Here is a 16,217-nt window from a genome sequence, read left to right on the forward strand (position 1 = left end):
TGTTCTGTGAAAAGAATGGCTTCATTATAGAAAGGCTCCAAGTAGTTTGAATTTATTTAGAATAATTAGTGTAAAGAGACAGAATTTGCTTGTTATCCTGCAATTAACCTGCTACAGAAATGTCTCCTACTTCTTCCTCTTGGAAAGCAGCTGATAGCACTTCAAGTGTAAGCCAAATACTCGTGTCTGCTCTGATTTCAAATGTCAGTGCTACATATTTAGTTGTGGCAAGATTTTTCCCTTGACAGATTTTAAACAATGATCATTTAGATCTTGGAACTATTGTATATAAACATTCTTAAAAACACTTGCAGTGACAAATGCTGTCACATATATCAGGAAAAGTTTTTAAAGTTTAAATTGAAATCTTATCCAATAATTTTAACACAAGGAAGTCAAAATCAGCTACATAAAAAACAATTAAATGTACTATTCAGACAGGGACTTGCATTATACTGGAGTAAGAGATAAAAATAATTATCTGATAATATGATTCAAATATATTCCTGGAAAAGAGTATGTAAGACAAGGAAAGAGACTTCTCTGTTGTATTCAAATGAAAAACTGTGCTGAGTCTGGGGCATTATCCCTTAGAAAGTCTTGATTGCTGCCTGCTGATCATGTATTAATGTAATACTTCATGCCTTGGACTGCCTGTCTGCAGTCCTGGGAAGGATTGCTTCCCCCTTGCTACATAATTTGTATTGGCATTTTTGTTTTGCTACTTGTCTGTTCCTTGGAAACCTGGGAGATCACGTAGAGGACTATGGGGAACTTGCTCTGTTATTCCATTGGTACTGAAGTTGTCCCAGTACTTGCTCCTATGAAGTAAGTAAACTGATCCCACGAGATCACAAAGGAATCCCCAGGCCAGACTGGCAGAGGACCACCAGTATTATTTTAACCTATCTTTACAGCTTGGGGCATGGGCTAAATCCTGAGAATTAAACCTAGAAATTACCTGCTACTTCAAGCATTTAGGCTGCTAGAGGGATGCCTTTGATCTCTCCTGACCTCCCTCTAGTTCATTACAATTATTGCTTTTGATATTTTAAGCAGCAAAGATTGTTAAGAGCACATAAAGAAATATTCTGTAGCTTACAATATGCAGAGGTAAGTGGAGCTGATGGGTGTTTTGACCCTCCTGTATTGAGTGTCTGCTACACAATTTTTTGCAGTTGTGGGCCTGGTTTAGTTCTCCCTATCCCAAAACTTCAGCAAAGATCATGGGCATCATTATACAGAAGTGACAATAGCTGAATAGAGAAACAAAGTGACACAAAGAGCTTCTGATCCTGTCAGCAGCTCCTACCACTTCTCTGTCTGTAAATAGACCTAAGAACCAGCTGTGGAGCACCCTGAGCACATTCCCACCCATGGCACACATGGCCGCCCCACCTGTCTGTCTACCCTACAGAATGAAATCAAGACAAACTCAAGTTCCAAACAAACAGAGGAAATAACAGCACAGAGCTGAAGGCAATGGGGGCACATCCCTACCATAGGGACATAGATAGAAGTTGCACATGTTCCCCTTTCAAAACCACAAAATTAAACTGACCTTAAAATGTTTGAAAGTTTTTCAGTGTTTTCCCCACGTTTCACACAAAGAATAAAATGTCCAAACCCTATTTAAGCTCCTAACTTTTCATGAAGATACAAGATTTTCTGTCTCATTAAAATATATCCTAGGTCAGTCCATATAAAGTCTTCACTCATAAGGCCTCTTTATTTTGTGGTTTGTTTTCCCACATAATATCATACACAGGCAAACAAATTTTCCTTTATGGAATACAGCAGCTTCATCTATCCAAACATGCTCTCTTGGAAAGACAATATAGCAAACAAATTCTGGACCTCAAACTGGCTTTGTATGGCAGGAAATGTTAGCTTAGTTGTCCTGTGCCCAGTTACTCAGTTTTCACACCTCATTTATGACAGCAAGTCAGGGCACAGCAGCCAGAGACCAGTACCAGTAAAAAGTGTTGCAATAAAATGTCAATCAAAACCTGTTCGAGCACAGGAATACTGAAATGAACTTACCTAGCTCTTGCCTTTCCCTCTCATAACACATTTCCCTACCCAGATACTGAATCTAAGTGTTCTTTAATGCAATTCAAACCAGATGAAATGAAACCTGGTTTCTTAGTATGGACCAGACACTTTTCTCAGCTCCCCTCATCGTCCTGTAGTTTGTCACTGAGGACAACTTTGAGACTTCCAGTTCTTTTGGTGATCTCCTATAAGGCTTCAGAAATGCTGTTTACCATGATAAAGTATTCTTCTGCCATGCAAATCCAAGATTCTCCACAGACTTCTCTTGCAAAGCAAGGGAAATCAAGCTTAACATCATCCTATTAATGCTGTGGTAGAACACGGAGCTTTAATCCACAACTAATTCAAACAACTAAGATCAAAAAAAGCATTATTAGTTCAGGTTGTCCTGTTTTTAAATGCACAACTATTTCTTAGCTCCTCCTGTAGATAAACAAGCACAGAAACATCAGCATAGCAGTGAGCCACATTAGCATTTGTTTTTGCACTGGGATATGGGGCTTCTGCAGCAAAGCAGCCAAAGTGGGATATTCAGTGAATGGACAAGGACCAACTGCAGTGGGAAATTATGCAATAACTTTAAATAGGCATATAGCTTCAAATAAAGCTGATACAGTAAAAATTCAGACAGCAGTGAAGTTGGACAGCAAGTCAGACATAATGCAACTGTTCAGCTCACTGGACCATCTTCCTCCTTCCAAACCAGTTGGTCCTACAGGACATAGAAGCACCCCCAAGTGCAGCCAGGCCAGTACAGAAGGTAAAGGGCTTTGAGCTGTGGGTCAGTGCAGCAGCTGAGACAGCTAAAAATGTCTCCTCTGATTGAAACAGCGATTCTACTCCTCCTCTCCACCCATCTCCTGGCTCTGTGATCCCTGCCTGGAGCTTAGCATCTGAAACTGGTGAGCTGATTCAGATCATTAAACTCTCAGATAATTACTCAGTTTATTTTACTCGGTTAATACCTGACAGCTTGCTGAGCTAAATCAGCTAAAGGAGGGATCAAAGAAGCAACACAGGCAGGGCAAGGGAGGAGATGCAGATCACAGCCTGGCCCAGGACTGTCCTGCTGAGGAGCTGCAAGCTGTGCCATCATCTGACTGCAAAGGACAAGAGCAAGGGGGAGGTGACTTATGTAAGGCAACAAGGGAAGCAGGTGACAGGTACAGTTTGGATTCGTTGACTTAGGGATATTACATCACAAGTCTTTAGTTATGCTTTTCCATTAATTGTCAATCATTCTCACAATGTACAGTGCCACATTCACAATTCCTCAAGTTCCTCAGCTGTGTTGGTGTTTGGACTTCTAGGCTTACATAAATCCATCTCTTCTCTCCCACTCCTCTTTGTCCTGGTTTAGTGGGATATACACCTGCCCAGCTTGCCTGCCTGAGCTCTAGGCCTTGTGGAGCAAGGTGGGTTGGAGGCTGGTGAGTGGGTAAGAGACCAGCTTTCCATAGCTGTGAATTTTCATGACTCCCACGAAACAAATAGTCACCCTAATTCACAGCAATTCATGGCTCTGCATCAGTTTTTGCACACTCTGAAATCAAAACAAGGCTCTCTAATGAAGGGCTGGAGAGTTAATTTTCTTTCTGAAACAAGCTCAGCCATGCAGACTCACTGCAGTGCTGCGCTGGCAGTGCCGGGGGTGGCCTCAACCGACCCCAGCAGCTCCTCCCAGACTCTCCTCAAACACAGTTCTCATCAAATCTGAAATTCAGAGTCCTTAGACTTACACCAATTAATGAACATGAGACTTAAAAAGTATTCAAATCAGTCTAGAATTTTTACTAACATGTTCTTAATTCTGAATGCTCACTAATTTCTTGGAAGAAGGCAAATGTGAGCTGTGAAGCATTATTTGTACATATTCTTGAGAAGGAGACAAGTAGTTGATCATTCCTGAGCTCATCTAAAAAGCATTAAAAATTCACTCCACACTCTTCATTTAATTACCTAAGTCAACAATGAGTTCTTTCAAATGTGTTTTATAATAAGTTCTTACTTATGTGATATGAAAAGGGAAATTAAAGCTAAATATTTTATAATTTGTAATGATAAGGGAAGATTTTAATGTTAATTCAACATGTTTCAGAAATAACTCTTAGGAAATCATGCTAAGAATAGAAAACTATATGTAAACAAAAGTGGCCAAATACTATGAAACACTCATTATACTTTTCTTCAGTGGTGAGTCTTGCTCTACATACAGTCTAAACTTTGAGTATCACATTAATAATTTTGCTATCCATTTTTTAATAAGTAGTTTTCCATAAAGATTAGAAATTAATCTACCCTGACTTTCACCCATAAGCTTAACTGCTAGAGGCAGCAAAAAAAAATCACCTATCTAGACCTAATAAAGAAAGTTTTTTTCCAATTCAAATATACATTGCATTTAATAAGCTTGTATGATAATTTCAACAATGTTCCTGAGTTCTTTAAATTACCTTCCTGCTGTGTCCTGGAGACAACTCAGTTCTAGCTTTAATTTTCGGTAACTGACTTTATTAATATAATTTTTTTACACATGAAAAAGTTCAAAAATGTAAAGTTTTAGAGCTTCAAAAGCACTTGAGCTATTTTTTTTCTGTAAAACCTAATGGGAATTTTTTCCCCTTAGAGGGGGTTACCTAAGAATGCACTGTAGAGGTTTAATGCAGATATCAAGTTTTACATATCTGTTCTAGAAGAGATGTTATTTTTGTGGTAAAGCTTACATTATTTTCACAAACTTTTACATAAACTTATTTGGCAACCTGGATATTATAACTACATCTAATTTTGGCTTCTGCAGCACTGTCACCCTATCTTAGGTGTGCGATTTTTTACATTCTTAGCCAACCACAGCTCAGCCAATAAACCATCCCTGGAACTGCCTGAGCTCAGGTTGGACAGTGCTTGGAGCAACCTGGTCTCATGGAAGATGTCCCTGCCTGTCATGGGGGAAACTGGGCTTTGGAAGTGGGTAATCTTTAAGGTTCCTTCAAGCCAAGGACAGGGTTTTTAGAGGCAATGCAGAAGTACTTCATGGGTTATGCCAGTGTTCAGTGACATCTGCTCTTCAAGCCTGAGATGGAAATCAAAGGGACTTGGAAGTGTCTTCAAAACATTAATGTTGAAGTCTTTCTCTGTCAGCTGCCAGCTTTTTTGAACATGTTCCCTTTTGCAAACAGAAGTCAGGTTCCAGAGGCAGCAGTGGTGCATTCCCCACCTGTTCTCTATTCTTCACACCACCAAGGAACACATGATGGGAACATGCTATAGAACTTTATGTGACATTTAGTTCAATCAAAAATAAATCAAGATGATAGATCATCAGCAAATGACTGACCTATTTTAACACAAATTCATAGAGAATAGAGCTGCAAAGGACTTCAGAGGATCACCTATTCTTGTTTTAAATTAAATCAAATCATACCTGGCATCCCTTCCAAGCTCCCAGCAACAGAGAACCTACGACAGGACTAGGCAATCCATACCACTATCAGACTATTTTCACAGACAAATATTCTGTCAATCTAAATTTCTCTTGTTGCAATACTCCTTTTCCTTCTCTCCATGCATCACACGCTAACATCTGACACTGAAATGTATTAGAGGTCATCTCACAATGCCACAGCAATGGGTTAGAGTTGGGTGAATAAATTGGAAGCAACCCTTTCTGCAAAACTATTGCCCTGAATTTATTCTCATATATACGCCTGAAATAATTTCCACAGTCATTTCCAAAGATTCTGCTCTTGCCCAAAGTGGGACATGGGGACCCAGCCCAACAAAAGACACAAAGAATGAGATTCACTTCATCCAAATTGAAACATTTGTGTCTGAAATACTTTTTTTATTACAGTCTGCTATCAGATTAGAATGCTTAAATTTATTCAGCTATTGATATTTATCCCTTCTGACACTGTCACGAAGCAAGACTGTAGCAAGCATGTTAATATGTCAAGCCAAAGAGGAATTATTTTGGAAAAATACCTAAAAAGAAAGCAAGTCCTACTCCAAATTGTATTTGCCCTTGGCTCTGAACGATGTTAGAGAGGCTTATAATATATCCAAAGTATTTACAGTTTTCCATGCATTACAAAAATACATGGAGGTTCCTTAGCTCCCTTAAATGTCATTCTTTTCTTGCGTCTTGATGTCTTCTATTACTCAAATTCATATTAAGTGCCCCCTTTCCCTCAAGGTTACATGACCAATAACCCGTCTCTATTTTCTCTTCAGTAGATTTTTTGGTTTTGCTGTAAAATGAATTAGTGATTCCAGAAAACAAGCTTTTGGGTGGTCTCACTGGCAGTTGAAAACCAGCAGAGATCCAATCACTCTGAGTAAAGGACTGGTCCTGGCACTCTCACTCGTGTTTTGCCCTGCAGTCCCAGGAGCTGTTCTATCAGGAGGCAATGAGGCACTTCAGGAGGTTGAGTCTTCCTCAGAGAAACAAGAGTTGCAGAAAAGCAATATTGAATAGTCAGGATCTTCAGAAAAGAAATGGGGTAATATAAACCTTGTGCAAAATTTCCCCCAAGCCTCTTCGTTCTCCAAACATTATTTAATTTTCAACCTTCCTACTGTAAACCTTATGCAGAAAACCTTTCCAATGTGTGGCCTCACAGACATCTAACTACCATTCTTATCTTCTTACCATAAGCCACAACATATAAAATAAAACCACTGGAACTAAAATGCCACATCCTGACTCTTTGTCACTCAGAACGTTTCACCATTCATATAGTCATGGTTTTAATTGTTTTCTGGAAATAATCCTACCATCACCTCATTGAACATATTCCTGATGCATTAGGTACTCCATAAATAACTCTTCTGGCTTCTAGTAGGAAGGTTGCCATTAGCACTATTGTGTATCACAAAATCTATGAATGTAATTGCATTTAAAAAATACGCTGAAAGGTAGTTTCTGATAATACTACATCTATTTAAAAGTATCTTTTAAAAGCCTCAACTTGCTTGAAGATTTATTTGTGTAGAAAATTAATCAGTGGACAGACAGAAGGGTCTAAAGGGGAAATACAAAAGAGGTTGGGGAAATGACAGAGAAACTTTTTCCCCTTCTCAGATCTTTTATCACACTTTTTCCACCCAGCTTTATTTTTCATCTGATGAAGATTTTCTTCCTGATCCAAATCCAATTTGTATATATAAAAAACCTCACCCTATATTGATTTCACTGTGGTTCAAAATGGTATTTTTACAGTACAAAAATTTAATCAATACAGCCTGAAGAAGCTGGACTGGTAATGGTAAACATACTAACAGATACTTCATTTCAGACAGCCAAAGCTCTGAAAATTGATACCACTGAAAAGGACTCCTCATTTGCCACTGGGAATATCTCTGTTTACCCAGGCATAGCACTGGTGTAAAGCAGAATACAATTATGCTGGGCTTGCCACACAGGAGACTTCAGCTGTAGAACCTGTCTCTGTCTTAGAGATGATACAGATTGGCAGGTTGGACAAAGCCAGTGTGGCAATGTTTAAAATAAATGAGCAGAAGTGTAACCTAATAGCAAGGAAGATTAGACTGACACAAGGGTGAAGAGAATCACACAGTGTTCTGACCAGGACATTTTTTAAATACCATTGCCCAAATAAATGTGGAGTTTCCTTGTCAAATTTGGTCCTGTTTTATAATATGTACCCACTGTTTGATTTCAAGTTGTAGTTGTTGTAAAGCAGTGAGATTTCATCACTGGAGATTTATACTCAGACTAACAAGCTCTAAAATCCTATGCAAGACCCTGAGAACCACAAAAGGAAATGCTCTGCAACGTCTACCTTGTTTGACATTTGATTTGATCAGGAGACTGGTATGAAAGCAGTCCAGAACAATCTGACGTGAGCAGTAATGAGTGAGATCAAAGCAATGCCTTTGTGCTCACTCACAGAGGGGAAAATGCAATCCCCAGTTGCTCGGACTGAAAAGCCAGTTGTGCAGGAAAAATGGGAAACCTGTCGAGTGAATGACAGACCACAAGGAATCGGGGTAGGCATGAGGTCTGTGATAACGATGAGAAACATGGAGCACAAACAAATGGCTTTGTAGGGAAAAAGGCAAAGAGATGGCTCAGTTGGCACATTTAATAAAGCCATGTCACAGGCATGGCCTGAACTAATATAGCATCAAAAGAAAACAAAGATTTTGAGACACCTATTTTCAGCAAAAGTTCACCAGATTGCCTGAGAGGATCAGGGTATGTCTTTATATAAGCACTAAATCTTTTGTGATATACAGACCTGCTTTTGTTAACACTGACTGGGCTCTGGTCAGAGCATAAAATATTCCCCAATTATTTAATTACTAAATTTGGTTAGTAATATTCAGTAAAGAGGTAATGATTTATTTTAAGCACTCTTTGCAACAAGTAGGCACCATCCTTAATTCACTAGATTGCAGGATGACCTTTGGATATGGGTCCACTCACAAAAATTGCGCTGGTAAGTGCTCACCTCGCCCAGGTCTGTGCTCTGAATGTCAGATGTACCTGCTGGCTCCAGTAATGAAGATGAATTTTCCTTCTATTTCCACAGGGTGCAAAATGCTGAAAGGTGGGCATTGGCACTTCTCAACATATTACATGAACATCTATTCAGATTCACCCAAGTAAAAGCAATAGCAGCCCACAAGTGACAGAGATGTCACTTGTCCAAATTGGATGCAAAGTTGGCACTTGGAAGAAAAGGGGATAGAGACCTGCAGAATCTACATCTATACACTAGCACTGGATGTTTTTAAAAGAATATACTTCTATTGTTAAAATTTTTTTTTTCACTGAAGAGCCACCTTACATGAACAGACGGAAAGCTGTTCAGTCTGGAGGAGAAGGCTTCAGAGTGACCAAACTGCGACCTAAAGGGAGCCTATAAGAGAGATGGAAAGGGACTTTAGACAAGGGCATGTAGTGATAGGACAAGGAGGAATGACTACAAACTGAAAGCAAGTAGGTTAGATTAGATATTAGGAAAAAAATCTTTACTGTGAGGGTAGGGAGGCCCTGGCACAGGCTGCCCACAGAAGCTGTGGCTGCCCCATCCGTGGAAGTGTCCAAGGCCAGGCTGGACAGGGCTTGAAGCAACCTAGTCTAGTGGAAGGTGTCCCTGGCCATGGCAGGGGGGCTGGAACCAGATGGCCTTTAAGGTCCCCTCAAATCCAAGCCATTCTATGATTCTGTGAACAGTGGATTAACTGAAATAAGCCTTAGGGAATCTGTTCTCAAAAATCAATTTGTATTACAGGAAAGACTATTGTGAGAAATCAAAAGTCATAACCAGCTTCTAAGTAACATCTCAGGTTCACAAGCAAAATCAGATTCAGAAGCTGGCCTTCCTTCCTCCCTTTTTAGCACAAATGAACAGTTTCTTAGACAAACTCTGGAGTGAGGCATAACAAGCTCTAGCACAAAAACAAGGAGTGCAGCCTCAATTAGCACAAGTTCCACAGTGCTCGGCAACTGCCTATGAACAGACAAGGAGCAAATGTTCCCGTGTCCATGGCTGAGCCTGTGCAGATGAGAGCAGGGAGGGACGAGGCAGCTCCCAGTAAATAAACCATTACCTTCCTCTGTGTCAGCAGCACACACAGAAATAGCAGCAGGCATCTGGCAGCTGCTGCTCTGCCTGGCTGCTGCTGAAGCAAAGGTGCAGCTCATGACTTGCATTTTTCTGTGGAGCCTGGTACCAACTCCACAGATCCAGCAGAGGCATTTCCAGGCTGGCCACCCTTCCTCAAGGCATGTTGGTGATGAGTGCATGGGGGACCAGAGCTGGATCTGAACAATCACATGCTATGGGAACAATCAGCTTTCTGCACTCTGTCAGAAAATGATTTTGCATCATGAGCTGATAGATACTATTTTAATAATCTGTTTATAAAATAGCCAAGTTTTCCTGGACTGAAGAGTGACATGCTCAAATGTACATTGTAGCTAGAATATACATGGAGTTTTTGCTCTTTCACCAATGAAACGACTATACATTTAATTTTATTTAAAACGTATTACTTGAGCTGAAACATTTAAGCAAATATCCTAAAAGAGGGCAGAGATCGGGAAATCCTTACAATTCTACATATATTACCCTTGCAAAAATCTACACAACCAAAAAAATTAAAAATGCCAACCCAAAAACATAGGGACAGTTCCCATGAGTTTGACTTTTATCAACAACAATTTCCTATTTTCAGAGGGAGTTAAAATTCCCAGAGTCTGCTGAATAAATAAGTTGAAATGATAGCTATTTTTGTAGAACTCTTACAATGACAACAAGAAAAAAAATATAAATATCTGGTTTTTAGGGACTGATGCAGCACATTTTTCACAATAGATGTTCTGAAATTCACCGAAGGACAAAACCTCTAGTGGTTCTAGTGCTTTTTGGACTCTTGCTCTAGCAATTCTCATTTGTGCTTTTCCAGCTGTAGGAAACTGAAGCTCACTCTAACACATGAAGCCTTCTTTAAAAGCCAGTGGTATGAATAATTTGTCAGTTCCACCTCTGGATTTGGCTTAGCAAATTAACAGTTGAAGATTTTGTGTGTCACTCCTATTCTGCTGCCCATCAAGGCTGGTTTTCCCCCTCCAATGCAGCACTGACAATACCAGCAGAACATTCCCACAACTTCCCTACTTCATAATCCTCTTTTATAAAGGGTTCTTGTGGAGTACAAGCCTTCTATATTCAGAATTTCCATTTTGACATTTTCTTGGTCACAGACTGTTCACAGAAGTCCTTTCCATACTATATCCTGTCAGTTGTTTTACTATAGTTCTTAATCACTTGTCTAGGAGATTGACTACCATGTAGGTGATAAGGTTGAGATGCCAAGAGGGACACAGTCACTTAACTACAAATTTAGACATTTAAACCCTTTGCTTAGCTTACCTAATTTAAAGGTGCTTGAACCACCTTGGCACCTGGTTTGCTACTAAAATCCCACTTATCTCCCAGGTTTTGCTACAACAACAGCTTTATGTTAAACTCTCTGGTTTCACAATCTGCATGAGCTTACAGAGGTGTTTCCAAGGATCCTAAGGAGCATTCCTCTCACAACAGGTCTCTGGTGCTGTCCAAGCACCAGGCACAGTCAGGGGGACAGTTCCTGGTCCGTTGTGTCCAGGCTCTGAGCTACCCACAAGGGAGGACAAACAAGACCACACTGCTGGCACCAGAGCAATTTGGGTGTCTTGCTCCTGGATAAGCCAAGAGCTGCTGGGATAGAATCATCTAAAATGGGCTCTGTGGATTCCACCCTGTGGAATAAGTCGTACCTCGTTGTGGATTAGACCAGTATTTACAAAAGTTGACTTAACTAAATTGCATTTACATTTAAATGAGGAATATTTCCAATAATTGCTGAATGAGTTACAGACAGCAATAGATTAAGAATCTTAATTTTCAGAAAGAAAAAGGGAAGGAAAGAGCCATTATTTTTGGCATGTCTGCAAAATAAGCAGCAATCAGTTGAAAAACATCCCATGTTTCTTAATTGTATATCTCATACCCTGGACTTATCCTATTTCTTAAATCAATACATTACTACATCAGGTATTTCTGGTTCCCTCTGGACTGATTTAAACGTGCATGATAATTAATTTTTATTGGAGAGCTTCTTAACTGCCTTAAATTTCTCATGTTTTAAATTCTGCAGCAACACATATTAAGTGTTCCAATCTTTAACTACTACGTTTTTAATAGAAATCTTGCTCACCAGATATCTTTTTGCAAACTCTTGCAGCTCTGCAGGAGATACAAATCAAACTAGTTGCACATCGTTTTTTTCTTTTCAATGAAATATACAGTAGTAAGAAGAGTCTTTCTACAATGTCAGACAATGTACAGCAGGGAAACTTCGATCATCCTTTTAATTAGCAGAGCAGTAATAGGAAAAACTCACAAATTAAAGAAAAAGGACAGTTAGATGAAATTAAATAAGTCCATCATTTCTAAAGAACAAAACAGTGAAGGATGTTTCTAGTGTAATTAAAAAGTTCTTGAGATTTGTCTAAAATAGGGAGCAGAGGAGAAGTACCAACATGGAACAGAGCAGTCTACAGAAAATACATGACATTACATCACTTACTGAGGAAATTTCAAGGCTATTTCCACTGCTGCGAGTTCTTTGTAGTGAATATCCTTGTCCTTGGTGAATGAGAATGACTGACACCCATAAACTGCAGCTTCCTAAACCTGAAGAGTTTCTGATTACGATGAAATGGTTTCACCTAATTATTTTTTCAAGTTGCAGCTTTTGATGTTTAATTTTGAAACCTATTTGAGATGTCTTGAACTATATTAATATACTGTATTATGCCTTCATTTCTTTTTGAAGCACTTTACTTTAAAAAATGCAGACTTCTAATGATTTTTAAATTACTCCACTCTGCACATATCAATTTACAACAATTACAACATTTTGCATTTTTCAAAGCACTTCAGTTTTAAAGAGGTTTTATGCTTCGCAAGATATTGAAGGAAGAGGCAGCTGATCCATTTTTACCCTTTGTAAAATTACCACCAATCTTGCTAGGAGAGCTAACCAAAAATAGATATGCTAAATATATACCATCTCCATATAATCATTTTAGGATGAATGTTTTTGTGACTAAGAACTGCCAGTATTCTTTTCCCAATCATAATTAGGTTGCTTCAGTGATATAAATGGATTCAGTGGAATTATGACAAATGTCCTGGAGTAAGGGGACAGAAACTGGCCTACTTTGGCTGAATAGAGTCTAGAGAAACGAATGCAGGACAGGATGTCAGAGGCATCAGCTCTGCTACAGATTTCTCAGTCTCTAATATTTCAGAGCTGCAATTAATTAGTGACTCAGAGTTGGATTCTCACCTGAAACACACTGGGATTGCACTGGTGGTATCAGTGCAGTTACAGTAATTTATGCTAGTTAAGGCTCTGCCCCCCTGAACAACTCTGTCATCAATTTTCCCTTGATATTTCTCTCCCTTAATCTCAAGCCTCCATGTTAAAGTTGTCAATCTGAGAACAGAAGTTTTTTTTCAGTCTGTTGATGCTGCACCTTCAATTAGACAGAGCTTCCCTTCTTCCTGACATGAACAGTCAGTACTCACGAGTTTGATTTTTCCTTTCTGAAAAGCACTGCCTATACATCTCAAAGGGAGATGACTCATTAACATCAAGGGATTTTGGATGACAGCCTATAAATAAAGCAACAAAGATTCACAGACAGGAATTAGAAAGTTGACTATTCTGAAGTCTGGTGACATTAAAATAGTGTCCTATCAGTCTTCCATCCTACTGACTGTGTAAATCACACCCAGACTGCACCGGTCAGCTGAGTCGTGTGGTGAAGGTCTGACTAATGAGGGGTTTTCACATACTGCCAAACTGGATTCAGAATGGTGTAAAGATGTTGAGACTCTGAAATATTCCAAGGATGACCTTTTCCAGTACAGGCGGTTTTCACAAAACATGTTATATAATCCATCTCACTTGCAACAAAGTCTGAAATTCCTGTTCTTCATCCACACCTTTTAGAGGTGGGGGAGACTAAATGAGAAACGGAACCCAATCTCTTGTGCTTTTCTCTTGGGCACATCCACTGTCAGATGGTTAAACTGGTGATGGATAAACTGGTAATGGCTAAATGTCTTTAAACACTTTTGTGTGACTTGCCAAAGGATGACTGAACTAGGAAAAATAAACGGGCAAAGTGATAAACAAGATAGTAAGGAATTAGTTCCAACACAGAATACTCACATTTATATTGCGAGTGTTATGGTTTTTAATTTTCAATGCTTTACATTAGAGGAGCATTTGTTTTTCCACAGACTAATTATTAGAGAGATAAAATCACTTTTTAAGGTTTTTTTTTTAGTATAAGCTAAAGCCATTTCACTGTTTGAGCATGACCTATTTGCTGTATGGTTGGTGTGACTGTTGGGGCCAACACCTTGGATAATGTGGAACTGTAGCAGTGCTGGTGCTGTTTCTTTTTGTCTTGGAAAAACTTTGGGAATCAAAATGGTGGAAAGACAGCTCATCGCAGAGATGTCTGTGGACCTCTGCCAGAGATCAGCTTAGCTTGAGCATAATGGCTGTGCCCATCTTTCAGCCAAAAGTGGGCACAACTCCTCATTCTTCATACAGGCCCAACCAGACTGCAGAAATCAGGACAGATTCAAGGGAGTAAAACAACTTAGAGAAATAAAGTTACTTTAGAACAAGACACTATATTTCAACATAGACAGGTAAAGAAAGCAAGCGATGTCTGTCCAGGCCAGGAGGAATGAAAGATTCAATGATATTACTTGAATAATGACTGCAGCCCTGAGATCCTTGCAGCTGAAATTATAAAAGCTCCCTCCCAGATACACAGCCTGAAAGAACTCTGCTGGATTAACTCTGTGGTGCTTCTCCAGAAGTTTCTGACACTGGTATAACTTTGAAGCAATGAAAGCCAGAACTTGTTTTTGTCCTTCAGCATTCAAGCCAGTTGGAAAATTGGCAAAACAGGCTAATCCATCTCCCTCATGGTAAATACATGTCAGTCTCTAATCATACAGAACGATTAAAACTCTGTGATCTGGTCCATATAAAAAAACCCCAACAAACAAACAACAAATCAGAGGTAGAGACAGAAGGCAATTTTTTTATTTCTTCTCCTGATGTCACATATGGCTGTAGAAAAGACATCTATCAATATTGTTTTGATTGGTCTAGTTAAAAATCTGCCAGTATTTTCAGAGTGAAATTCAGTTGATGCTGCCTAAAGAAGGCAGAAGAATCAGAAGCATATTATCTGTATGTTTGAGTATTAGCTGATAGCAAGAGCCTTGACAAAGAGGTGCATAAGCAGAAAAGCAAAGCCTGAATGAAAACATGTCATCTCTGGGAGAGGTAAATTGAAATCTGAGCTAACAAAAGAAAATGACTTTTCATGGAAGTTCAATATTGTAGGGTAGAAAGAGGCCAAATATGTCTGAAACAGATATCCAGCTAAGGATATTGAAAGGATGGATCCTAACAGAGCTGAATAAAAAGCCAGCATAAGTTGTGTCCTACGAGTAGTGCAGGATTAGCATTACTAAGCATCTGAACAATTTTCAAGCCACACTGAGCTGCTTTTATTGAGAACCAATTCAAACGTTTCACTGAAAAACATATCCTGACAGCTGTTTTGGAGTTGTGCAAAAGGATTTTCTGGCTCTCAAGGGATGGCAATGGGCCAGCAAGAACTTTAGATTTAGGAGGAGTATCCTGAGGTGGTGTACTTAAATTGGGTTTTAGCAGTCCACAGGTAAGAGCAGAGATTAGGCTGGACATTCAGAAGGACTACAATTAATTTGACAGTCTTTCAGAAACGTAACTGGAAGACCTTGCACCTATTAAAACTGGGAGTGGAAGGACTTTTTAGTAGAGATGGTCAGATATACCTGAAGCAATTTACCTAGGACATGGTAGACTATGCTTCATTTTTCATCTTTGTGTGAAGCTGAATATGAAAAAACTAAACAGAAATTTTGAGTGTCAAACAAAAACTGAAGGATGATTTGGCTTTTTGATAAGGTTCTATAGAAAAGCAAACAGCATGAACAACTTGGTCTTTTCCAACCTCAAAAAGCCATGAATGATTCCAGAGCTGATGCTGGAGCTCCAAACATACTTCAGGATATGCATGGGTCACAGAGTCACCCTTCATCTCTCTACCTCCATATCCACGCTGGTTTTGTTCTTTCCTCAGTCTGCCTGGGAAATGGAAGCTCATATTGTTTGAAGAGACAGAGAAGGGCGGGTAGGGAAAGGTATCATACAGATGGGTCATCCCTTTTCAGGTGGGTCACACTGTATATGGAACAATATATTCAAAAACATTCTGGAACCTTTGTTATTTCTCCCTTTTAAAGTACATCAAGATATTTTCATTTCTATTTAGAAAAAGACTCCATAAAACTTAAACTAATGTATCCTTTTATTTTGAAAGGATATGGAATTTCTTGGGGAACACAGAAACCCTGAGGACAAGAGTCTGTATTCTTCAAGGTGATACAGAAAGGCAAATTTTCCCAGCACTGACAATGATATGGTACAGAAATGGCAGGAGAGTGCAAGGGTTTGAGGCCAGCTGAGAGACTGCTCGTCTACTGGCTGCAAGCTTTCCT

At 39.3% G+C, this 16,217-nt stretch overlaps 1 protein-coding gene across 2 annotated transcripts in view; it reads right to left on the reverse strand.

Annotated features, from left to right (window-relative positions):
• TENM1 (teneurin transmembrane protein 1) overlaps nt 1-16,217 on the reverse strand; it is a 238,049-nt gene that overhangs the window by 101,416 nt on the left and 120,416 nt on the right. The gene's annotated exons all lie outside the window — the stretch shown is intronic.

This window comes from Pithys albifrons, chromosome 14 (assembly GCF_047495875.1).
Source record: "Pithys albifrons albifrons isolate INPA30051 chromosome 14, PitAlb_v1, whole genome shotgun sequence".
NCBI classification, from domain to species: Eukaryota; Metazoa; Chordata; class Aves; order Passeriformes; family Thamnophilidae; genus Pithys; species Pithys albifrons.